At 43.5% G+C, this 26,748-nt stretch overlaps 1 long non-coding RNA gene across 1 annotated transcript in view; it reads right to left on the minus strand.

Moving 5' to 3' along the window:
• LOC138285589 (uncharacterized) overlaps positions 1-16,449 on the minus strand; it is a 57,126-nt gene extending 40,677 nt beyond the window's left edge. Inside the window, exon 1 of the long non-coding RNA XR_011201619.1 lies at positions 16,386-16,449. This is a non-coding gene — a long non-coding RNA (uncharacterized lncRNA). The remainder of the gene's footprint in view (positions 1-16,385) is intronic.
• Positions 16,450-26,748: the final 10,299 nt, after the last annotated feature.

Genomic DNA, 26,748 nt, shown 5'->3' on the forward strand with positions numbered 1-26,748 from the left:
AAGAAGATGACTAGTGAATCATGTACATAGACAACATTCTTATATACTCAGAAACAGAAATCTAAAATAAGCACACACCATACTTCAACAACTGAGTAAGTACCAACTATATGTCAAATTAGAAGATACTGAATTCTATAAAACAGAAGTAGACTACCTAGGGTTGTTATGACTCTGTCGTCCCATTTCTAGGGGGGCGCTGTAAGGGGACTGTCGGAAGCCTGGGAATCACCTTGAACACTTATCTAGAGTCCCTTGCTGCCTCCTGTTTGTTTCTCTTTTTGCAAGGGAATGCTTTTGTAGTATTACATTTGCTTCCTGGGACTGCAAATCCCATAATGCACAGCCTGGTAGTCAGGAAAGCCTGGATTCTGTTTCCCATTGTTTTCTATGGGAGAAGTCCTGTTGCTCATTTTCACCGGATCCTCTCCTCCAGGACTTGCGAGTGTCTGAAACTACACACACCTGAGACCTCTCCTGTGCAGCCCAGTCATGTGATTCCACCTGGGGTTTTCTGCAGCTTGGAACTGCTTATATGCAGCCATTTCCTCAAGATTCCCGTTGTGCATTAGAGTTTGATTCCTTTGTGTTACAGACCACTTTGGATGGTGTTCCAGTCTTGTTCCTGTTCTGTTCCAGTTTGAAACTGTTTCCTGTTTCTCCGCCCTGCTCCTGATTGTTCCAGCCAGAGTCTGCTCCCTATCTCTTAGCCTTGCACCTGTTTGTTTCTTCCAGAGCCTGCTCTCTGTTTCTCTGTCCTCCTCCTGCCTTGTTTCAGCCCGAACCTGCTCTCTGTTCCCCAGTCCTGTTTACTGCTTATTCCTACTCCCTGTATTCCACCCCTGTCCTTCACTTCTGCTGCCTCCTTTCTATGGGGCTGGCAGGGTGACTGGCTGTAAGAGCAAACTGCACAGAGGCATTGACATTCCCTATCACCGTGGGAGGTTCTGCACCCTACTCTGTGTATAACCCCAGCATGTTTGTCCATTAGTAATCCGTTTCCTGTTTGTTCACACAAGGGTTGCTCTGCTTTTACTTTCCTGTTTCCTGTGCCTGTCCATAGCTGTTCTTTCCGTGTATGCCTTTAGCTGCTCTTCTGCCCCAGTACACTACCTCTTTAGGATATTCGGTGACCTCAAGGAGTGTCCCAACCAGAGTCCTGATCAGACCCGCCCGAAACCGTGACAGAATGCACGCAGCAAAAAGTTCAAGCTCCCCAGGCAGTAAAGGCACACACAGACATAAGATGTTTTCCTATAATGTTAAGACACCCCTTTCTAAACCTATACATTCTCTGAAAACCTCTAAAAGAGACCTTGGTTAAAAGGATATACTTGTTAAAGAAAACCATAACTGGCAAGTTCAGTACTACACTGAGTGGCTTGCTAATCTTTCAATGATAGACTATTATGTTATTTGTGGCTGTGACCCCCCAGTCCCTGTCCATAGAAGAACTACAAGGACGTAATGAGTTTTTGCAGTATCTATTAGCTGAAGCCAGTGAGAATGTTCGGAACTGTGGAAGTGCTTTTGCTACCTCTGCACAAGAAACTCGCACTCAAGAAAAGACGGTTAATTCCTTGCCTCAGACTATTGCATCTCAAGTTCATTTCCAGGACTCTGCTATAACAAGGAACCCTGACTCTGTCCAAGAAGCCACCCTACGGATCTCCTAGTTTTCTGACGCGTGCTTTAGCCCATCTAGGTCAGTTTCTCAGAATTCAAAGTGCAGTGCTGACTCTTATAAAGACCTACCCTCAGAGCTTTCAAGTCAGCAGGATAGAACCTGTATCTAAGGGATCAGTAAAGACTGTGGAATTCCTTAGTTTAACTCAAAAGGCTTGTGCTCTTCCCAACCTGGATGATAATACTCCAGTCTCAATCCCTAAAAGCTCTGCCAAACCCTTTTCTATTGTGAGTGGGGTTGATAACAATATGGACATACACACACTAAAAGAGCAGTTTTGGCAGATTAAAAGGCAGATATCGGACTTCTATGATGAATATGTTGTAACATACACAAGAAATCTCGCATATGGGCTCTTTTCATCAATTCATATTTCACTGTTGCCAGAACCAGACATTCTGTTTATTTTTAAGGTAGAAGAGGTAACAGAGCAGCTGATGGAAACTACTGCTAGGCAATTTGAAAACCTGAAAAAAGAAAATGATCACCAGCTTTGGCTCAAAGAACAGTATGCTACTTCATGTGCCTCTCCAAAGACTACTATAAAGCAGATTTTCCCTTCTATTAATGACCCACTCAGACACTCATGCACCCACTCACAGACTGACTCAGAGCCTTGTGCACCCACTCACAGCCCCAGTCAGACCCTCAATCACCTACTCACAGACCCACTCAGATAGTTACGCACCCACTCACAGACCCATTCAGACTCTCACCCACCCACTCACAGACACTGATGCACCCACTATAACACTGTCGCACCCATTCTCTCACCCAGACAGACACTTTCACAGCCACTCTCACCCCCAGATACACCATATCACACACATTCTCACACCCAGAGAGACAGGCCACAGCCAACTCTCCCCACACACAGCTAAAAGGGGGTTGGGTGGTCACTGGGTTGGCTGCAGGGTATGGCTGCCGGCCAGGCCCTATGGCCAACCACCACTACCCACAGCTGAAGGCCATGCGCGGCAGTGGTTGGAATAGCGAATAGTAATGAAAATTACTTTAAGTTAAAAAAAACATAGAAATTCTCTGGAAAAAAACGTAGGTTACCAGAAAGTTATAGGTAGGAAATAGAATTTAAAAGAAACACAAAAATTCACTTAAAAAACAAAGGTTACAGGGTACGTTATTGTTAGGCTCACATTTTAAACCTACAAAACCATAGAAATTAATCTTTTATAGTTAGAGTCATCTCAAGTAACTATAACTCGTGTCCTAAGGTAACTATAACTTGCGCTGTTGCCAAGAACTGCTAATTAGCCCTTAAATTACAGCACTCATGATCTTTGATAGCATCATTGATAATATCACTGCAATATTTGCAGTGACATTTTTGATTAAAAAAACTGTACATGGCTGGGGTGCAAGTACCCATGGTCCACCCTTTAAAGTTGTGATGAAACATTAGACCAGATTAAATTGGGAATAATGGCTACAGGTTCTGGCTTATAAACCGATCGACCAGATTGAGTTTGCAAAACATAAGCAAGTCATATTAAAATAAACGGAACTCTTCATTTTCTATCCTTATGGAGGTTGCGATCTACCCTCAGACATTTGAAAGCTTCAGGAGAGATGATTTAACAACCTCTCGCTCTGCCAAAATTTTGCATCAAAATAGCCAGCAGACATATGCATCAGTTATCATTGGCAAAATTGTTTGTGATCCGCACTGGGAAGTCATTTTTTCAACAGTAATCATGCCATCAGGAATACTCTGCAGCTATTGATGGGTTGGAACACCACCTGGATTGACCAATTGTGGTTATCTTATTGCAAACACTCCTTTCGTCACCTTTTGTGTGACTGACCTAACGTCTTAAGTAGCAAAGTGCACTGGAGCCAAGCTACAACCGACAGAAGAGCCCCAATTAGGTCTTAGGTTGCTTGTGTTCCAGTTCATGGAGGACCGTACCTTGCAGTTCGGGCTGTGCTGTTCCTATTGCTTCAAAAAATCTCGGGTTTTATTACATCGCTCTGTTCTTCCGGCCCAACTGACATTTCATGACAGCATCTATCAAACCTGTGACCATCCCCAATAGCAGTCACATGAATTGTGGGATCTTGTGCATCACATCCTTGCACTCTGATTATCCTCAGTTGCTTCCAGAAGCAGGCATGCTTGTGATCTGTAAATGTTATACAACTCAGTGGAGAATCTTTATCCAGTTGCACCCCATGTGTAAGTTGTTGAAAACTCTCTAGAGCATTCCAACACACTGGGACGAGGGTTGACCAAAACACATCCCACAAAGTGACTTAATTATTTCTTTGTTTTGGTCTCTGAAGGAATGACACCATATTATTTCTGGAGGCCGTTGCTTCACCACATAACGGGCACAATCGCATCACACACCCATGTAAACGTTTGTGGAAGTGTTCTCAGGCTGTAGCCTATCAGGATCTTAGAGTAACATCCAGGTTTGGATGCCCTTACTTCTTAGGGGGAGGTGGACATCTTATTGATATACATATTGCTGTTATGTTCCAGATAAGTTCTCCCAGCTTTAAGAAGGCCTAGCGCCTCTTTGCGCCACATTAGCATCATTTTTTGTGACTGTAATGTGGCTCAACAAGCCCAAATATGGTGCATCAAATTTACAAAGTGGTGCACAGCATGCATTGCCCCACTTTGTAACCCCTTAAGTCACATTATGGCTGCGCCAGGCATAATTTATGCAAGGGGGGCATTCCCCCATAAGGAGGACCGCAAAAATGGTGCAGTGGAATCTATCAGATTTGACTGTGCATTTTTAGCAGCTATTTTTAATGCCTGCACATAGCAGACGTTAAAAGGGGCACACCATTATTCCTAATGGGCCCCCATGTGCCTTGCAGGATTAGTGGCAAAATGTTTGGCACTAATCCTGCAATGTACTGCAATAGCGTAAAAAATTAAGCCTCTATTGTCCCTAACCTGCGCCATAGTGTATGTTTAATACAGCACACACATGATGATGTTAGGGGGGTGCTGATGGGCGCAAGAAAAGTGGCACTGCATATAATGCAGTGCCACTTTTCTTAAATTCGGGCCATTGTTTTTCCTATTTAAGTAAGGAGACAGAAATTGCTGCCCATTCCTTTGTGTTCCTACTGTACTAATCTGACTTTGAAGGACTAATCAGTATCTGTTATCAATGACTATCATCCTACTGCTCATTACTGTTCAGGGAGAGGGTTTTCTGGAGTCGATTTTGCATTGGTCAGTTTTGTTGAGGCACATTCACTAATATACCTACCGACTTCTATTCTAATGCGGTGTATCTGTGGAGTGGCTCCTCGGGCTGCTTACAAATTTGAGTTTATTAAAAAGTGTTGACAATTCAATGGCGGCTGTCTAACTTAAACAAGATGATGAAATAAAACTGTTTTCTTGGAGGCTCCCAGAAGAGGAATAACGCTGATGACGCAGGGATCCTTATAGAAGACAACTAGTTAATGTATTAAATGAGGTCCAGTACGAGGCATCTGTGAGAGGCAACAAATGGTTCCGTGCAGCCTACTTAAGCAGAAATAAAATAGCATTTCCTGGCTAGTCACGCCCTCTTTGCAAGTTAATTACACGTTTGCAGCCTACCGCAATACCTTGCATTCAGAAATCTTGCTTGCCAACTTAGCAACTTCTCTTGCTCGCACTCACCAACTTAACATTAGTGAGCGTGAACAAGAGAAAAAACTCCGCTCTGCGTCACTTCATGTAGTTTTTCAGAGCTCTGCGCGGATCGGGGAGAGCTCTGCAAACTCTGCCGGCGGAGGGCAATTCTTCACCCACCCCTAATCATGACACCAGAAGTACATGATGCTTTCTGATTCACATTGCTTTTTAGTGTAAGCTCTTGCTGGGGTATACATGCATGTAAATAGTTTCAAAGAAGTTTACTATCAATTTTGTAGCACAGAAATGCAACCACAGACTTTCAAAACAGCTGTTGAGGTACTTTGTCATGGACGAGTTCACATAGGCTCATATTTATACTCTGTTTGCACCAGATTTGCATAATTTTTTTTTAAGCAAATCCGGCGCAAACTTAACTCCATATTTATATTTTGACCCGTCTAGCGTAAAAATATTGGATTTCATGTAATTTTTTGCCTGCGGAAAACTACCTTGCGTCAATGAGATGCAAGGTACGCGTTTCCGGGCAAAACCCTTGCGCCTTATTTATCCTCCCATGCAAAAATCAGGCACGGGAGAAGGAGGGCCTTAAATAATGGTGCTAAGCCTGCTTAGCGCCATTATTTAACGCCTGGGAATGAGCAGGCGTTAGGGGACTGTGGGCCATTTTCCATGGTCAGAGACCATGGAAACAGCCCACAGGTGCCCTTCCCTACACCTAGGGACACCCCACCCACCCCCACCCACACCTGGAGGACACCTAAGGATGGGGGACCCATCCCAGGTAAGTCCAGGTATGTTTTTGATTTTTCTTTTAAAGTGTCATAGCGGGGCCTAACTTGGGCCCCCTTACATGGCAGTGTGCCCAATGGCCATGCTCAGGGGACATAAGTCCCCTGGGCCTGGCCATTGGGCTGGGGGACATGACTTCTGTCTTTACTAGGACAGGACTCATGGCAATGGGGGTTGAGCATCAAAAAAATGACACTAGTCAGGTTAGAGTATTATTATTTTTTTTTACTCTAACCTGACTAGGGCCATTCTTTCCCATACAACCTCCAGTTTTCCCTACGCCTCCCCAGCGCCATTTATTTTGATGCTAACCAGGCCTTAGCACCGGCTTGCGCCATTCCTTAAATATGGCACCCAGCTGGCTTCCTGGAATGGCGCTAGCCAGCACTATACTATTTGGCTCAAACCTGCACTAACGCAGGTTTACGTCAAAAAGTATCAATCTTGGCCATAGAGTACCCTATCACAACCATCCAGGTATGGCGGAAATGGGCAGCATTATCTGTTCTTACAAGCTACTTGTGTACAGCTTTGATAAAGCTCCCTGTTCCTCACCCCAGCAAGGTGTAACTGATATCTTGGAACGATATCCTAACGCAAGAGTATCTATAATTTGTGGCACAGACATTTTGTAAACAATAATAAATGCCTACTGTGATACTGAACAAAAGAGACATAATGATTAGCGTAAATTAACTATTCCGATATTAACCAGTGTGAAATACGTAGTATTTATTGCCTAAGTGGTCCAGAAAAAAACACGTATCCATGCATTCACAATTTGTTGATTTTACAGATACAAAGCAACAGTGAGATTTCATGATTAACTGCATATTAGTGCTTACAATAGAACCTTGAAATATAAATGAAAACGGAATCTATTTAAGGTGCTGTGTAAGAAACGCAGCCGAGTTCCAGATCTAAAACGGAGCTCTTGTTTCTATTTGTAAACACAAGAGGGCAGCATTTTAACACGTTAAATCCATGAGAACATTACAAAGCGTGGGATGGCTGAAGCAACCTCGTCTGAAAAATGGGAGAATGAATAAGATTTTGAAAACGTAAAATAAAAGTTGCTTTTAAGGTAAAGAAGGCTTTCAATCAAAAGATATCTTTTGTAAATTCATTGAAATATGCTTTGCGTTGTAAAAAGAAATATTATCCTTCTCTAACTGCATACATCACTTGTCGACTGCATACATTTGGCAACAGAATGTACTATAAAACGAACGAGGAAGAACTGCTGAGATTCAAAGAGTCCCTGTAAAAGGCGATATCAATGAAAGCATGACTTTCACCTAATGAAAGTCTCTTGATGATGTGCGTTTGATAACAATAGGAGAGATGTGGGCGTGAACAGATCCTACCGCAATCCATCCCTTGGATATTGCCGTTGTACTCCTGATCTTTGTGTGCTGGGCAGTGACTGGAGAGTCCATGCTCATGTGGGAGAATTATCTCAAGTAAATTTAACTTGTAGCCTAAGATAGTTTTAACTTGCCCTTCCCCTGCCATGCAGCTTTTTCGTCAAAAATGTTACTACAAATGTTACATTGATATTATCAATGATGGTATCAAAGATGTCATGAGTGGCGTAATTAGCAGTGCATGGCATGGGCACAAGTTATAGTTGCCCCCTCTAACTAAAATAGCCCCAGGGAGATGGTGGTCCCTGGGTCTGCTGGGGTCCAAAACTGACCCCTTTTATTTTTTTAACATTTGCCCTGGGGAGGTGGTTGTCCCGAGGCTGCTGGGGCGGTGTGACCCCTGCACATATTTTGAGAAAAGTCCCGTAGAGGTGGTGATCCCTGAGGCTGCAGGGGGCTACGCGCCTCCCCTCTGTATACAATTTGAGAAATGCTGTGTGGAAATGTTGCTCCTTTGGGCTACAGGGGAGCTGCACAGCCCTGTGCACAAATTCAGCAAAGCCCCAGTGAAGTGGCGGTCTCCGGTCCTGTGGGTGGCTGGATGGCCCCAGTGTTATACTGATTTAAACTCCGGTGATGTGGTGGGTCACGGGGCCTGGTGGAGGTGTGAGGGGACCCCCATTACAATTGCTTCAAGCCCAAGGGAGGTGGTGGTCCCCAGGGTTGTGGGGGGCCCGGGCAGCCCCTCGCATTTCACTTTTTCAAAGCCTCAGGGAGGTGGCAGTCCCCGGGGCTGCAGAGGGACCAGAGGGCTTCCGCATGAAAAATGTAAATGCCCCCAGGACCTGACCTACCCAGGGGCCTCACAGAAACAAGCATGGGAGCCAACACTTGTTTTTTAATGTTTAATAAAACAAATGCTTTTCATCCCTGGGTGGGTCCCTCTGGGGCCCCACCACCAGAGCTAAGGGTCAGGATGTCCCTACCCTGGCCCCTTTTCCTTTTTTCATCAAACATTAAAGATTCCTAAAATGGTGCCAAAGATATAGGCTATATATATATATACTCTCGTGCTTCTGTGGTTCACCCTGTCAATCAAGGATTGTGGCTATTATTTGAGAAGGGTTATAACCCTTCTCAAATAATAGCCACAATCCTTGACAGGGTGAACCACAGAAGCACGAGAGAATATATATATATATATATATATATATATAGCATATATATATATATATATATAGCCTATATCTTTGAGAAGATGGCTATTATTTGAGAAGGGTTATATATATATATATATATAACCCTTCTCAAATAATAGCCACAATCCTTGACAGGGTGAACCACAGAAGCACGAGAGTAGCCAGAAAGTTAAAATACCCCTTACTTAGAACAAAAGCTCTTATGGCACTAAGCAAGCAAAGCAAGACATCACTACCCTCCCCAGAAGAGCTTACTAGTCACATCCACACAAGCATCTACCCATTCATCTTTTCATCTTTCCATCCACCTGCTGATATCCACCATTTCACATTTGCATTTTGTTATCCATTCAGTCTCTCATCCAACATTCAGTCTGTCACCATTCCATTCATCCATCAGTCCATCCATATCCAAACATATCCATCTATTTTCAATACTCTTCATCCTTTCATTCAATCACCAATCTTTTCAGTGTTCTATACCTCTTTCATCCATTCATGCATCCATCCTTTCAGTCATTCATCTATCCATTATTTCACTCATCCATCCACCCTTTCACTCATCCATTCATCCTTTCACTCCATTCGTCCATCCATTCTCACTTTCACTCATCCATCCATCCATCCACCCTTTCACTTAGCCATTCATCCTTTCACTCACCCATCCCCCCTTTGACCCAACCATTCACTCACTTATCCATCCATTTACACTTCCATTCAACTATCCACCCTTCCTTTCACTCACCTATCAATTCACCCTTTCCTGCATTCTGCCACTCAGTCATTCTTTCACTCATCTATTTGTCCACCCCTTCATCCAGCCATCCATCTACCTTCCCTTTCATTCATCTATTCTTTCACTCATCCATCTTTACATCCATCATTTAACTCATCCATTCATTCACTCACCCATCCATCCACCCTTGCACTCAGTCCATCCATCAACTCATCGATCCAACCATTTTCCCTTTTACTCATCCATCTACCCTTTCACTCATTTACCCATCCATCCTTTCTCTCATGATTCATCCACCAATCCACTATTTCACTCATCCATCCATCAATTCACATTTTAACTCATCTATCCACCCTTCCTTCCACTCATCCATACTTACATTCATTCCACCATGCTTATATCAATCCACATTTTTGCTCACCCATTCATCCACCATTTCACTCAAACATCCATTTATCCAAATACCCATTCACTCATCCGTCCTTTCACTTACTTATTCATCCATTTACCTTTTCCCTCATCCATCCATCCAGCCACCCTTTCATCCAGCCACCCATTCATCTTCTCTTTTACTCATCCATCTTTTCACTCTCCATCCATCCACCCTTTCAACCCGCCTATCTGTTCAGCCTTTCACTCCATCCATCCATTCACTATCCATTTACCATTTCAATCCATCCATCCTTTCTCAACATCCATCCATCAACCATATCACTCATCCATCATCCACCCCTTCACTCATTAATCCATCCTTTCTTCCTTTCACTCATCCGTCCTTACATCCATCCTGTCACTAATTAAACCTCTATCCAGCTTCCTTTTCACTCATCCATCCACCATTTCACTCACACATCCATCCATCCATTTATTTATCCTTTCACACATCCATTCTATCAGTTACTCATCCATCCATGCACCCTTTCCCTCGTCATCCGTCCACCCATTTATCCAGCCATCCAAAAATCCTCCATTTCCCTCATTCATCCGTTCTTTCACTCATCTCTCCTTACATCCCTCCTTTCACTAATCCATCCATTCACCCTTTCAACCTGTCCATCCATCCATACAGCCATCCATCCATTCATCCATCCTTCCAGCCTTTTACCCTTTAGCTCCATCCATGCTTTCACTCACTTATCTATCCATCCTTTCACTCATCATCCATCCACCTTTCACACATCCATCTATCCATACATATATCTTTCCTCCCTTTTCACTTATCCATTCTTACATACATCCTTTCACTCATTCATTCATGCATATATGCATCCACCCTTTCTCTCACCCACTCATCCACCATTTCACTTATCCCCGCACTCACTCACATTCTCATCCATTAGCTTTACTCATGAGCCTTTGTCTGCTGAGTTGCTGACGGAAGAGGCTCATGAAAAACCCCACTCCCCACTGTGGCTGCTAAAGTGGGGCGCTGGCGATGCCCCTGCAAAGAAGGTCTCTAAATTAACCTATGCTTAACCATCTGGTAGCTTGGCACAAAAGCAGTTAGGCTACGCTTAAAAGTGTAAAGTATTTAAGCAGCACACAAACAGTAATAAAGTGAAAACATGACACAAGAAAAATCCCATACGAATCTAGAAAATTGGAGTCAATTTTAATGAATAAAATGACATCAGAGTGAAAAAAATCCAATCAATAGAACTGGGTATATGTCAAAAGTCTTACATAAAAGGAGCAACAAAAAGCAGAAAATATCAACTGTGGTTATCTGGTTGCTGTAGACCAGGACAACGTCATAAGTGCAGGCTGAATGTGAGGGAGGGCCGGCTGGGTACAGGACCAAGTTTGGTCTGCCGGTCAGTGTTCCTGGTTGTACTTGGGCTGAGATGCAAGGTCCTTCATCACACTGCCATGAGTTCCAAAGGGGCTGCCAATTGGGAGCTGCAAGATGCTGCAATGAGGAGTCCTGCATTGAGTTGCATCACTCTGTGTCTGTTCCAATGAGGCCACTGATCAGGAGCTGCGGGGTGCTGCAATACAAGATTCTGAATCGAGTTGTGTCAGGTTGTGTCATTTTTTAGAAAACCCTCAGTTGGCCAACGAGGAATACATTTTGATAGCATCCAAGGGATCAGGAGCTGGTGGTACCTCTTGAGGATCAGGACTACCTAAAGGATAGGCCAGCAGCAGGGAATAGGCAGATCCAGTTGGTTCTGGTCAGCTGAGCAGATGCAGGGCAGGTCTCTGAAGCTTTTTTTGTCCCCGTAGCTCGCACAGGAGACCAGCCATATAGCCCTTGGTGTCACTGAGCTAGACCTGGATTCCAGGAGCAGGTCTAAGCTTCTTTCCACAAACAGCAGAGCAGCATGGCAGTCTTTCCACCAGCAGTGTAGCAGGTATTCGTTCTAGCAGCAGGGCAGAAAACAGTCTTCCCTCTAAGCCTTCCACAGGTTCAGAAGTCATATGATGAGTGGCTCACAAGGTCCAATAGTTATACCTGGTTCCAGCCTTTGAACTGAGGTGACTCCCTATACTGCCTCCACCTCTGTTTCTGGAAAGTTCTTAATTTCCCTTGTCAAGGCTCCAAGTAGTCTATGGTGACAAAAGACTGGTGTCAAGTTCCTTTGTGTGTGTGTGATTGAGGCAGCAATTCGAAATGTAAGTGGGGCAGCAAACAGATCCACCCCAACCCTCCCAGCAGGACAGCACATCCTGCCAACACATAGTTTCCCTTTGTCTCACTGTCAGAGAGGAATGGCTAAAGGTCAGCAACTAAGCTAATCCCAGTCATGTGATCCAAGATACTGGTAAAAGGCACAAATGGTTATGACAAGAAAATGCAAGCTTCCTAAAAGTGACATTTTCAGAATTCTGACTTAAAATACAACCTTATCAATCAAGTAGAATGTTAATATAATTTTCTTATCTGCTCCTAATCTTATGTTATCATTTATTAGGTGTAATAAGTTAACCTAATATTAGCCTATCAGAGAGACAGGTCTTGCAATAGTGGAAAACAGCTTTAGGAGTGTTTCACTAACAGAACGTGTAAAACTTAAGCCCACATGTCCAACTTTTTTAGATATAGCCCACCTTTCCCTTTCTTAGTGGTGTCATATGTATTAACTATTAAAAAGGAAGGTTTAGGCCTGACAGAAGATTTATTTTGTCAGGTTGACATGGCAGTTTAAAACTGCACTCCAGGCTGCAGTGGCAGGCCTGAGACATGTTTTAAAAGGTCACTTTGGTGGGTGGCACAATGAGTGTTGCAGACTCACTAACAGCATTTGGAAGGTTTAAATGAATGGCGGAGTGCTCTCCAAAGTTGGAAACCAGGATTTCTATATAAATCACATCCTCATAAGCAGTATTACAGGGTAGACTTTGTTTTAATATCATGTGTTGCTTTCCCATAAACGAATATGGATATTTTCCCCAGCATAACAATCCGAAACACCTCACTAGACTTTTCAACAGATATTATTACGAGACACTGTATTTAAGGCGCATATAGTTAATCAAAAATATGTAGCTACCAGTATGAATTCCGCTCCAACACGAGTGGTGAGATTTGGTTCAAGTCAAGCCAGAATTCATCAATTTCTGTAAGCAAATGCACTTGTGAGGAAATGAACACATCAAAGCTGTTACAGAAATATCAATCAATTCTGTAACAATTTCTCTAAAAATATTGAACTTCTTTGCGCAATCACATAAACAGTTAAAAGAGAAAGCAGCGTTGTATATCTTCCTTATCAAACTCGTGTAAATGCCGATAATCAGTCGATGGGCACATTCTTCGATATATGATTTAAGACAACTGCTCGGTAAATTACATCAAGGGCTGCAGGGGAACGATGATCCGATAGTCAGTGGCACACCATTAATGAATAAAAAGCTTAAAAACTATTGAGGTATTTCGATCAATACTAGTCAATGTTTAACACAATATATTAATACGAGAATACCTATCACAGCCAAGGAGATTATGATGCATATAACCAACTTGCTTAGGGAGAAATCTGCTGGGGAATATTTTATGCCAGTCGAGTTCTATGAGGCCTGTTCAGATATTCTGATATCTGATCTTTTAGAAGTAATTAGTGCCACTTATAGAGGAACTCTGTATGTATATATTGGTATGTTTCTAAATACAGTTAAACTAGCAATGGGAGAGGGATCATATTGTTTAAACTACGTGAACGCATCATTGTTTTCCTAAAATTCTAAAATGTTTGCCTGCAGCCTCTAAAATAATAAACGGGATATATTCCACGAAGCAATATTCTAGCTGTTACTACTACGTAAAAATAGGGCTATCACAGCATTAGATGCAGTTAAAGGGCTAGAAAAGGAAGCTTGTTCGAACCTCCTCAACGCCGAAAACGCATTTGCTGAAGTATTGTCGCAATATCTATGGACAGCAATGAAACAACTGAGCTCTGACCCCAAACATATGGCATTTTTAATCCACAATATAAGTCTCCAAGAGCCAGGATCGTAAGTATAGATGTCACGTCAGACCCTTGGGCTGATATGGAGCAGTGATGTCCTGCATCTCCGCCATTCTTTTCCCTATAATCAGAGCTGTGTCTGCGCGCAACAGCGAACACTCCGGATAGAATATCTGTAGAGCAGAATGGTAAACAAATTAAATTAGACGCCTAGGGGACGGTGTTACAATTTGTAGGCAAAATATCGAACCGGCTGTCACGGTTACAGAAATAACTGTAGCCCAATTTGTGTACATTTCGGGGGTATAAATTGAAGATTTCTAAGACTAGAGGGATAATTAGTATAAAACTACTTCGATTGTCATATTATTCCATATGCATTATAGCTAAGAATTAACATTTCTCCTAGAGTAGAAGCGACAGATAGACATAACTGTGAATCTCATCTTAAAAATATTGTGCCATTAAGTGGATCCCGAACAGGTTGCAGGTTTACTGACCACAAGCTGCAATACCATCAACGTGGTTAGATTTCCAAAACTTCTTTGCATTTTTAGATCCTTACCAATTGGTCTTACAAATTCACTTTTTGTCGCCTTGATTCCTTGGTGTATAGTTCCATATGGGAATATAAATGAGCACCCTGAGCAATTAAATTATTACATTTTGCAATTTCAAAGGTGTCTTGCCAATTCCAAAAATCCACTTCCACTTCTATCTTTGGGCTGCTACGCGTAAACCCTTGTTCTCGTCATATGGACCCCATGGTACGACACTCTCAGCTCTCTAGCTATATCTGTCAGCTGTGTCTGGGTTTCCATGCTATTGGATTTTCGTGCAAAATCTCTGATCCAAACTATTTTAAGCGAGTAAAATGTAAGGAAGACAAGACAGGTCTGAGTATCTGGCAGACAGGGCACAGATGTTTCAACATAGCTGCTGACACATGGGGGCACAGATGTAGACTAAAAAACAACTAGGTAGGAAATGGCAGAAAATCACACATCCGATTTGTGTCCGCAGTGGTAAAATATAGTGTGAATAGGTGCACGCGGCCAAGTGCCCTACTACCTGAAGGCACAGTATAGTGTATAAAAATACACAGCATATAATGAACAAGAAGTGACCACAGCACTCAACAACGTACAACTTTGAAAAGTATGAGTAACAGCTTGTGTGTAGCAGTTTTGTTAGTAAAACATTCAGTATTCCTCTTGGTGTTCCAGTAGGTCTTTTATTCGGATTAATATTCGTAAATCCCAGAATACAGTCAAACAGGAACAGCCAACACGTGTTTCGTCACAACTGTGACTTCATCAAGGCTGTAGGAAATATACAGTGCCAAGTTTAAGATATGTACATGTAGACTGGAACAATAGGTAAAACAATTCTGAGAGAGCAAATGTATGCGTATAGACACGGCAAACAGAACCAGTGTAAAAACGTGAGGTAACAGTGTGTAACAAATGATCGTGAGATTCACTTAAATAGTGACAAACAAAGAGTGGAGCCCAAACCGGCAGATAGAAGGATGTGGGTATATCATATCTACACATATGTGTATTCTGACTAAGAACAATGTGCTATTCATCCGTGGTCCCAATGTTACGTTGCTACCCAGTGTGTAATACAGTAATTGAGATAAAACATTTGAAAAAAGTGCAATTTAGAAGGTAAAGATGCCTACCTATGTTGGCAGTATATGGAAGGAGTACTTAATAGGGAATGTAAGGGAGGAACCTGAGGGAATGAGAAAGGAAAAAGAAGAAGGAGGGAGAGAAGGCGAAAAGAAGAAAGGAATAATAAGGTAAGTACTGATTGATATACAGAAGGAAGGAGTGGAAGTAGTAAGTTCGAGAGTAGAACAATGCTACCTGTGTTCAAACAGGTGTTGAAATGGGAGTCTGATTGCGTGTGTCGATCAATAAATAGTCGTTAATTTTAATCGAAACAGTATCATCCAAGAGTACCAGGTAAGTAAATCCTAGGCACGCCGAAGGTTAAGAGGACCTTGGTAAGTCTTAGAAAAAAGTGCATGGTCAGTATGGTCTGCACTGGCAAAAAAGCGTCAGCTAGGGCAACAGGCTGACGAGAGTAAGCAGCATCAGCACTGGGAAAAGGGCGTGTTAATGGACAAACAGGCCCAACAAAGGACTGTGTGCCTGAGTAAGATAATCATGGTAGATAAGGTTAATAAGGTAAAAAGAAGTCGGACTGCGTGAAAAATTCAAACCGACAAAGTGGGGGAAAAGTGTTGTGGAGTGCAGGTGAAAAATAATAGCGGCACAAGGTTCATGAACTAAGACACATGATAAGGAGTGTAAAAGATTAAATTAATTAAATCCATGGGAACGGCGTGTGGCCGAAAATAGTCTAGTAAAGGACTGAGACATTAGATTGGGTTATCGCGGTGAAAAGCACTAAACGTCGTTTAGCCAAAACCAGTCTCGTTAAGCACTGAGTCAATGGGTCAGGTTAACGTGGTAAAAAGCACTAGTCTAAGGACACCATGCTAGAATTGAAGGCGTAATCAAGCAGACAAAGCCTCACAGCCAATAACTTACCATTAGCAAGTGTTATAGCACCTTGTAGTATGAAGAGCGAAGCTAGTGAAACTGAATCGGGCGGTGGTTAAATAGCAAGCAGGCGTCAAGGGCGCCGTGAGAGAGAATCGGATGGCTTCCGTATCTGGAAGTATTCAAAGATGGGCCAAAAGGGCAGCCATGTTGGAAGGATGGCGGACAGCAAGTGGAGAGATTAAAAGTATGGCAGAAACAGGTAAGTATAGAGGACACCTGGTAGGAAAGTGTGTGATAAAAGCGGACCCCAAGTGAGAGGGAAGTAGTGCTTTAGAATTAATTTCACAGTATAACACAACCTTAGTACACAGTTCCTGGTACCATAACATAATTAGTAAATCGTGGAGATAGTGTATTGTCCAGAGGTAAAAAAAAATATTCATTTTGGTAGTTGTAACATGTAATCGAAAAGCAATTATCCGTGGTGTAAAAAATATCTTAGTAACCATTGATATGAAGCATCTAGGTAACCATTGTTTGTTATCTAACCCCCAGAGATATGGTAGAGTAAAATTAAGAGTAACATAATGTACATAGTTCATACGTGACATTGCGTCACCGGGTCGGTAATTACTAGTCTTGGATTCCACTTGTTTACTAAATAAAAGTAGGAAAAGAGGTGGTTTTGCATGGTAAATCCTATATGTACAAAACAGGGTATTAGTAGATGGTTCACAAAAGTAACGGATTCTCACAGGTCACCTTTTGTGGTTAGCAACAGAAATACATTAAATAGTAGAAAGTAAATATACATCAGTCACAGTCTCATGGGTACAATTGGTGAGCGGTAACAATAGAGTAATACAAGTGATATCAGAAAAGCTAGAGGTACTGAACATACTCCCAACTAAAAAAGCAGATCAAGCAACAGATTTTCAACAGAAAAAAAAGAAAATCCTTCGAGATGTCACTTCTTGTTCATCACATGTGGGCACAACATGGCCACTGTAGATTGGGCCAGATGTTCCATGCACATTTGAAACAAACTGAATTTACATTGTCTAGAGGGGATTCTTTATGTATTTAAAATAAGGGATTTCTTTTGCAGAACATTAGCAAGGTAGACTTGAATTTAGCTAAGATCCCATAAATGAGAAATACATGGAGAAACTGCAATTGGGGCCTGAGTCTGCTACAATGAAACATGTATATCCTTTTCTTGCTGAATACATGCTTAAGAGCAATGCAGACCTGGCAGCTCAATGGGCACTTACATTGAAGATGAGGGTGACAGCTGATTATTTGTAGGGTAGATTTGGTAGGAATTGGGGACACTTATGACTACTAATTTGCAACCTCAGACCTATTGAGCTTTGTAAATGTTATATTATGCAACAGCTAGATTACATAAATGGGAAAGTAAAATAAATTTTCACTGCCCCACGGGTGTAAAAGTGGATGATCTACATGTGTTTGCATCTTGCAATACATTTGATGCATACTGATCCCAGATGTCCTATAAACAAAGATGTGTAGCCCAAAAAGAACATTCAATTTAACATCAGCACTATAATGTTCGGCCTTAATGCCAACATAGGGCAATCTCACAAAGAGTTAGCAGTAGCCACCCTAAATATAGCAAAACACTGGGTAGACCTTAAACGTCTTCCCTTTGAATACTGATGGGTAAATATGTGTAATATATATAAAATAGAAACTGTAAGAGATAAGCCATAGCAGCAGAATGTATGGAATTCTGGGGACATTTTACCAATTGGCTGGATATGCATTGAATGCCTCTATTCATGTAGTTTAAGTATACATTAATTGTACTAGCATATAAATGTATAATTAGCTAATTCATTTTCCTTGGTTTAAAGCACCAACATTGAAATAATTAATTATATTCATTCAATATTAATTTACTAATGTGTTTCTACTTCAGCAATAAAATAAAATGAAAAATAAAGAGAAGGCTTTGGGTTACTTTTCAGGAGGAATGCTCTGTAATACCCAAATCAGATAGGGATGTTGCTTTATCTTAAAAGTATTGCTCCATCTCCCTTATTAATACTGAAGACAGGATTAGTACAAACATTCTAGCAATGAGACTTGAATCATTTGTTTCCCAACGTGTTAAGAGTGAGGAGTCTGAGTTTCTAAAGAGGAGATGTTCTTTAACTAATGTTTGTATTTTTTAAATGACATCATTAAGGCCGCTACACTCACATTTACTTATTTTGCACTTATCCTGGATTCCAAGAATGCATTCAATAAACTAGGATAAATTTTATGCTTGAGGCATTGAAATGGGGCATACTCTTCGTTTCTTAATTGCCAAATAGGAACACACCAGGGATGTTCATTGTCCCCAGTTCTGGTTATTCTATGATTTGAACTGTGTTTATCCAAGATATCACAAAATCCATTCAAGAAAGATTATTCTTGTGTAGAGACAGATTCTGTATTGAGTTTATGCAGATTACATTTTAATTCAAATTGTTTATACATTTTTAGGTCTGTGCGCTCAAATAATAACAGTTTTTTAAAGTGATTTAATTATAAACTTAACATATATAAATCAGAGACTTTGGCCCTCATTATGAGTTTGGTAGGTGGCAAAGGCTGCCCTCCAAACTCAAACCGGCGAGAGACCGTCAGTGTGGTCCATACACCGCTCGCCCTATTTGGAGTTCATCGCAGGGCTGGTGGGCGCCGGCCCTGCGGTGAACAGAGCCTTAACATTGCAACTGACCCGTAATCGAGCCGGCGGCAATATGGCAATGCGTCAGGTGCAGCAGCACCCGTCGTGCATTCCACTGCTCATAATTAAAGCGAGTTTCCAATTCAGACACTATTAAAACGAGTATTTTTTGTAGTAGGGGGCAATTGTTTCGCACCATACTTATGCACCATAAATCATGTCCGGAGGGTACTGCTTAATATAATATATGAGGTATTAATTGAAACAAAGAATTCATAGGCAAAGGTTTTACATAGGAACATCTGCCCCATTTTTGTTTTTCATTATTTTAAGATTCATGTTAGTAGTCTTTCGTGATAGCAGCCAAAAGCCAGTTTGAAGGTAACAGCTGGTACATAATTCATGGCGCTCTTTCAATTTATCAATAAAAAATCTTTTTTAGCCAGAAGAGTTTTGGAACACTAGGATTTTTTTACGATTTTGCAATAAACAATAACAATGAGAATAATGTTAAGATTAGTACTAAGGATTTCTTTTTTTTTTTTAGTGGAAAGATAAACATCTTTATTAGATCACCAATTATTCCAAGATGAAGGTTTTCTACTTCTTCGTCAGCTACAATCCAAGCATAGCCTAACCAAATCAATTTCTCCTCAATATGGTAAACTTAAGTTTGTTTTACAATACATTTTCAGATTTAGATCTACCATTATTGATGTTCCATTTGATTCTGGAACAAATTTAACTCAGAATCTTACAATGAAAAGAGCATTCTGGTTGGACTCGATTGGTTTAATCTTTACAGCTACACCAAAAGTAAAGATCTTACCACTTTCACAGCCTTTTATTTTCACAGGGATAAATATAAATATTTCTCACTTCTTCACCTCTGGGAATATGAAGTTTTAAGCTGAGTCTTGTACTGTAATTCACAGTCCCCATGGGTTTCTTTTCTCTTGTTTAGGTTCCTGTTATCTCTCTTGTGAGTAGGGATTGGCCATGGCTTCCTCCATCATTAGGACCTCTCAAAACTAGAACACATAGTCAATAAGCATATGGGTGATGCTAAGATTGTGCTCTCAAACCACTTTTTTTGCCCCTTTCCTGTCTTTTTTCTTTTTTTATATAAACTCCTTATTGAATTTTCTCCAAGTACATTGGGGCAACATAGCCCCTTGCATTCAGAACATTCGAGAGTAGGCATACCAGCAGTATTAGTCAGTGTAACAACATTGCATATCTTAGAAACAAGGAATATCATAATCATCATGTCTAGGCCACAGTTCCCTTCTGCCCCGCCCCCTGACATCTAGTGCATATATTATTATCTAATGCCCCATGGATCCCCCCTTAGATTTTCGGTCACCCATGGCTTGTCTGGGCATGGCTCCAGGCGTATTCCCCATGCATCCGCCCAGCCTTTCTATATTTTAAAATGCTTTTTGGGGCACTTCTGTGCCTTGTATATGGATTGCTCCAGCCCCGTACAGAAATCAATGCCTTTGGCCCAACCTTCTACCAAAGGAGCGCCATCTCCTTCCATGCCTTTGCAATATCCATCTTAGCAATTACAAGACTCAGTCACATGAGTGCCTTTTGGTATTATGTGCCTCCAAGATCATTTGTGATATGTAAGAGCACTAATTTGGGGTCCTTAGGGACACTCCAGTCCAATACTTTTTCTAACCTCCCCAGGACTCCACCCAAAAATGAGAGGGGGCAGAGCAGTGCCAAAACATGTGTGCCAAGTCCCCAGGGGATGTCTCATATCACAAGAAGTCCCTATCCAGAAAGAAAACCACACAGTGGAGCTGAGCCTTGGTGTAGTATGTGAAGTGAAGTAATTTTCATTGGAATGTTCTGAACTGTGAGGCTATGGCTGACTCCCTGGGTGCCTCCAATGACTCCCTCCAATCATCGTCCTCGAGCTCTCCGAAGTCCCTCTCCCAGGCCCTGCGCACCACCCTCATTCACCGGGCATATTCCTAGCAGCATTTTGTACATCTGGGATCATTGTGTCCTGTCTTATTTGTCAGTAGGAGCTTAGCCTCCACTGACAAAAAGGTGCCAGTGCATGGCAAAGTTGCAAGTATTGAAAAAACTATTTGCTGTGGAGGGCATACTCCTCCTGCAGTTCCTGAAAAGATATCAATATCCCGTTGTCCAAAACATCCTTCAAAGTCGGAATCCCTATAAGATCCCATGCTGCCAAACCCTGTAGGGACGCAAGCCATGGAAGGCAGGTTCCACGCCAATGTGTTTTTTCTAGTGTTAGCCTGTTCATCCAGCCAGTGGCTTTCCTAACCTCCACCCATGCCTCCAGCACCACCCCAGTTATAAAAGGCAAAACCCCTCGTGGAGTACCCCCATTCAGCAAATGTGGCAGGGCCTGCAGTCCCATAGCTCTCCCTTCAAGAGTGTAAGCAGGGTCTGTGAAGCCCCTGAACCACCAGTCACTGATGATGAGAAAGTGTGTGGCTCAATAGTATAGGCTCCTTTCGGGTGTGGCTATACCCTCTTCGAACACCAGTCAACAGTACTTCTCCAGGGAGATGTGCGAGACCCCATTACCCTAAAGCAGTGTTTGCAATTGTGCATTCACCTTTTTAAAAAAGAGTTTAACAATTGGAAAGGGAAGATTTTGTGGATGCTACAGAAGCCGCAGTAGTGCCACCATCTCAAAGATGGCTGAGCAATACAGCATGGCCAGCAGTAATAGCCATCCAAAACTTAATGTCTTTTGCCAGTCTCTACAGCTGTGGAGCCAAGTTCCTCTCAAAGGAGCACCTTGCACCTCCAGTGAAAAACACGCCCAGTTATCAAAACCCATCAGGTTGAATCAATAGTTCGGATGCCCATTTTGTATCATTTGGGCAGGAGGCTATAGGGTAAATCCTGAGTATGTACAGAACACATCCAATATTTGCAGTGCCTGAGGCCCAGATAAGTCTGGATCTTCCAGATATAGAAGCACATCAACCATGTAGAGCGATATCCTGTTGCTTACCACGTCATCCCACTGGAAGCCTCTAAACAATGTGTCAATGCGTTCCCAGGCAGCCAATGACTCAATCACAACTGCAAATAACAGTGGGGATAGGGGACAATCCTGACGGGTGCCCGTCCTCAATGGAAACCAGTCAGAGACCACCCCTCCATGCTCACCCTGGCTCTAAGGTCTGTGTATAACAGAGAAATCTGGGGTCACACCCAATCCACTGAAGCAGGGCAAGCATATATGCCCAGTCGACTGAATCAAAGGATTTCTGAAAATCTTTTGACAGCAAGGCTCCATGCTCCCCTACCAAACCGCTTTAGGTGATAGCACTGTGTATGTGCTGTAGGTTGTGTCGGCTGGCCCCTTTTGGCATAAACCCAGACTGAGCTGGCTGGATCATTCCCAGGCGATTTGCCAGCACCTTAGCCCACATCTTAATTTCGGTGTTCAATAATGAGACGGGCCAGAAATCCTTGCAGCATATCCCAGACCTATCCGACTTAGGTAGTTCTACAATGTCTGCAATTCTAAGGTCTTGGGGTAACTCTCCTTTCTTCAATGCCTAGTGAAACGTTTCCAGCATTGACTGGCTCGCCTGAGGCCGGACTAACCACCAAAACTTGGGTGGAAACCCATTCTGTCTCAGTGCTTTCCCCGGTTGCAACTGGGCCAGGGCTGACGTCAATTCCCCAGCAATGAGGTCTGCTTCCTAGGACTTCCTGTCTTTCAATGACAGAATAGGAATCGGTAGGTCCCATACAAATTATGATTGGTCTGCATGCCGACTCAGGTCCGCCCGGCATGGGTCTTGATAATAGGTGGCGAAAGCTTGAACCGTCTGCTCACTACCCACCACTCGCGAGCCATCCCGCAACTGCAAGAATGGGACGGGAGCCGGCCCCAACCGGGGTGTGCATAGCCAATGTAAACTCCTGCTAGCCGTATCAGTCCATTGATAAATTCTACTGCACATAGCATTCCAAGCTACCCATGCTTCCTGTGTTAATTCCTGACACAGCAGTGTCTGTGTGTATAGTGAGTCACACAATAATTCCTCCTGACCGAAGGTAGCAAGGCAACTTTCCAAGGCTAAGATGTCCCCTTCCATATCCTGAACTTTCTGTTCACTCTTCTCTTTATGACTTTTGAAGTAGCTAAAGATTTGACCTCTCATGGTGGCCTTCTGGGCTTCACAGATCACTCTCGGTGAGGGCACAGAACCTTGATTGTCCATGAAGAATTGTTCACATTTCTGCCGGCATATTTTCCTGAAATCATCTTGTTAGAGGTACTATCTATCAGGTATCCACCCAGCTCTCGCCCCTTTCGTACCCCAGGACAGAGTAAGCTTCACCATCAAATCATTAGACACACCCCATGCAAGATGTCTAACCTCCATCAACCTATGACACTCCCCGGCAAGCATGAAAAAGTGATCTATTCTACAAAATATCTTTTGTGCGCAGGAGTAGAAAGTTTAGCCACTCTTTCTTGGGTTGTGTGTTCTCCACAAGTCTACTAGATTCAGATTGCATACAAAGGTTGCTAAATTTGTGGGTCCACCTCTCGCCCGCCCCAATGGTGGAGCGTTCTATACGTACATCACACATGTCATTAAAATCCCCCTAAAGATCCAAGGGGCCTCTGGCATCTCTTTTAGCAACTCTCCAAGCATAGCTAGAAAGCCCATTGTGAATGGGGGTGGGGGTGGAGCATAGATGCTTATTATTGAGATAGGCAGGCTCTGAAGAATCCCGGTGACTGCTACATAATGTCCTAAACCATCTTGCCAAGTTTGTGAGATTACCAGTGAGGTGCAGCTTTCTGATTAGGATGGCAGTGCCTCTGGAGCCCCTATGAAGACCTGCATGATAGACCTAGGAATACCCTCAACATGCTAGGAATGGACAGTTATTGCCCATCAAGTGGGTTTCCAGAAGGAGAACAATGTCTGCCTCAGTCCTCAGCCCAGACCTGAGAACTGCTCCTCGTTTGAATTTATTTAAAAGTACATGTACGCTTCATGATAGCACCCTTAGGGTAGGCAGCCTGGTGCGGGTTGAATTGTCACTCTTCAACACAATGGTATCTTCCATGCGAAGATATGCCTAAACATTGCGCTTGCCGCCGTCAAAGAAATTCTGCATTTCTGTGCTGCAGTCTCCCTCCTAGCCCATAAAGAAAAAAACAACCCTGTCAATCAAAAAACCTTCCCCCACCCCAACTCCCCCCATATCTCCCAGACCAGAAGTACCTGTCATGGTGTGTCTAGGGACCTAGCCATCAGGGCTAAACTGTGATAAACATTGCCACCTGCACTGAACCACCCCCCAACAACATTGAGCCCCAACATAGAGGAGAATTTGCCTATTAATTATATTTGTACACTAAATCTCCCCCAAACATTTAAGCCCAAGATACCGACCATGTCACATTCAGTCTTCCTGCTGTGGGTCCAGCAGGTGTCCCTGTGCCTGTTTCCTGAGTTCTGCATGAGTTCTCCGACCATCCGATGAAGTGGCCTCATCTTTCCTTTCTCCAACGGTCCCTCTGTGTCTCATTGTTGCCATCACCTTGCGCAAAGGACTAGGAGGATGATAATCTGGGAGGCCATTCCTCAATCCAACTCCAGACCGCCTCTGCTGTGTCAAAAAAAGGATTTGCCTTGTAATAGAGCCTTTAGGCGGGTCGAGAATAGAAGCATGTATATGAGACCCATCATCATCAACTTAGTTTTGGCCTCCAAAAATGAACACCGCTGCTGTTGAACTTTCACCGTATATTCCAGGAAGATCATCGCAGGAGTGGATTGGAACATCAAGGGCTCCACTCATCTTGCTGCCGTGAAGACAGCATTCCTGTCTGTGTAGTTGAGTCCACTCACTCTAAATGGCCTTGGCTAGGCACCCACTGATGGCCTAGCTGTTAGGGCTCTATGCACGCACTCCACAGTAAAGCACGCCTAGTCTTTTTCTTTAGGAACCCACCTTAGCAGTCAGTCCCACATGAATTTTGTAGGGGTATTGCCTTTCGCTCCCTCAGGGATGCCCATCCCTTTCAGATTATCATGCCTGGACCATCCTACTGCTTCCTCAGCCATAGCCTCAAGTTGACTCAGCAGTCATTGCAATTTCACCAGGCATTCTTCATGGGATTTAACTGTATCCTCTGTTTCTGGGAGTCGGCCTTCCACCTCCATGGCTCTATGCGTGGTGTTGCGGAGATCCTGTCTGATCAGGGCAAAGTCCACCTTATCCCATCTTTCCCTCTATTGTGACTGTAAATCATTAATTGCCTGCAAGGAGAGCTGCTGTCTAAGTGACATCCTCCAATGCAGGGGCCCCACCAGCCACTCCACCTTCACACCTGGGGATGCCCTGTTTGGCATGTTTGTCAGTCTTTTGTTGTGCAGTTGTGGATAATGATTTGTCCTGTACCATATTGAGAGCAGGTGTGCCACCTAGGCACCTCACCCGATGGATGTCAAGTAGCAGATATCTGTCCACCAATCTGTGTGTTGCAGCAGTCGCTTACCAACAAGTCTTCAAGGCCCCCCCAAGTCTGTGGCAGTCACAAAACAGGGGAGTGGGGCCGGCAGGATGCGCACAGTTTCAGATCCTCGAGATCATCCAGTTTGGCACCTTCAACGCAGCAAGCAAATTAAGGGAGAAGGGCTCCCCACCATCGAGGAGATCCATGTGCGCAGGTCTCCCTCAACAATCCTTCTCAGAGCAGCTGCTCCCCACCACAGTTGAATAAGCCCCACACCGCTAATGTAGGGTCGGGTCAGCGCCAAGTATCCAGCAGCCAATTAGTCAGGGTGCTGTTGTGCACTGCACTGTTCAGTATAATGCACTATTTACCAGTGCCTTTACAAGAAGGACTTCACCTGCACCAAGCCGCAGCCTCACACTCTCCACCCAGATGTATTCTCTGGATCAGCCGGCACTCGGGCACTCCATATCTTTAAAGCTGGCCACCACTGCAGGCTCCAGGCATCTACAACAAGCCTGGGCATCCAAAAGTCTAAAGTGTTGACTCACCCCTGCCGCATGGCTCCCGTTATAGTTGTATCTCCCTCAGCTATCAAGAGAGCTGCCACCTTTCTTGGGTCTTAAGTGCTGCTCCCGCTTTCAGGGCCACCATCCGTTGTAAGTAGAGTGGAGAGGTGGCTTCAGGTCCTGCCTTGGTGTGCTGTAGGCCCTCATCACAGATACATTTGGGGGGGAGGATGTCCCAGCCCATCTCAGTCACCAGCCAGGCAGTGGGGACCAGGCCTCGTCTTTGCTCGGGTGCGATGCCACCCCTCAACCCTCTGCTATTGGGTGTCAGTTATGAGCCGGGCCCACCTCAGAGTGCACAGGCACAGACCTGGCTCCCCATTGCTGGCTGCACCACTTTTCCCTGCAGAGCAGCCCGACCCTTAATGGCCGTATTCTTCCTTTGGCAACAGAGAAACCTTCACCAGCATCAGGTCCCTTGGGTGCTCCTCCCTGTGGAGTTTGTCAGGCCGAGGCATTCAGCGTTGGAGGGGACGTCCCCAGTTTCGGTCACGTCTCGCCTCACGTCTTCTTTCCGTGGTCCTTCTGCAGGCCGTTTCTCACTGCCAAGACCCTCTGTCAGGCAGCAGGGGTCGGATCAGAATACGCGCTGGTCAGGGCCACCCAGCATCCCTCCGCTGCCCCAAATTCTTTGGAAGCCTGGCC

Source organism: Pleurodeles waltl, chromosome 1_1 (assembly GCF_031143425.1).
Source record: "Pleurodeles waltl isolate 20211129_DDA chromosome 1_1, aPleWal1.hap1.20221129, whole genome shotgun sequence".
In the NCBI taxonomy this organism is placed as follows: Eukaryota; Metazoa; Chordata; class Amphibia; order Caudata; family Salamandridae; genus Pleurodeles; species Pleurodeles waltl.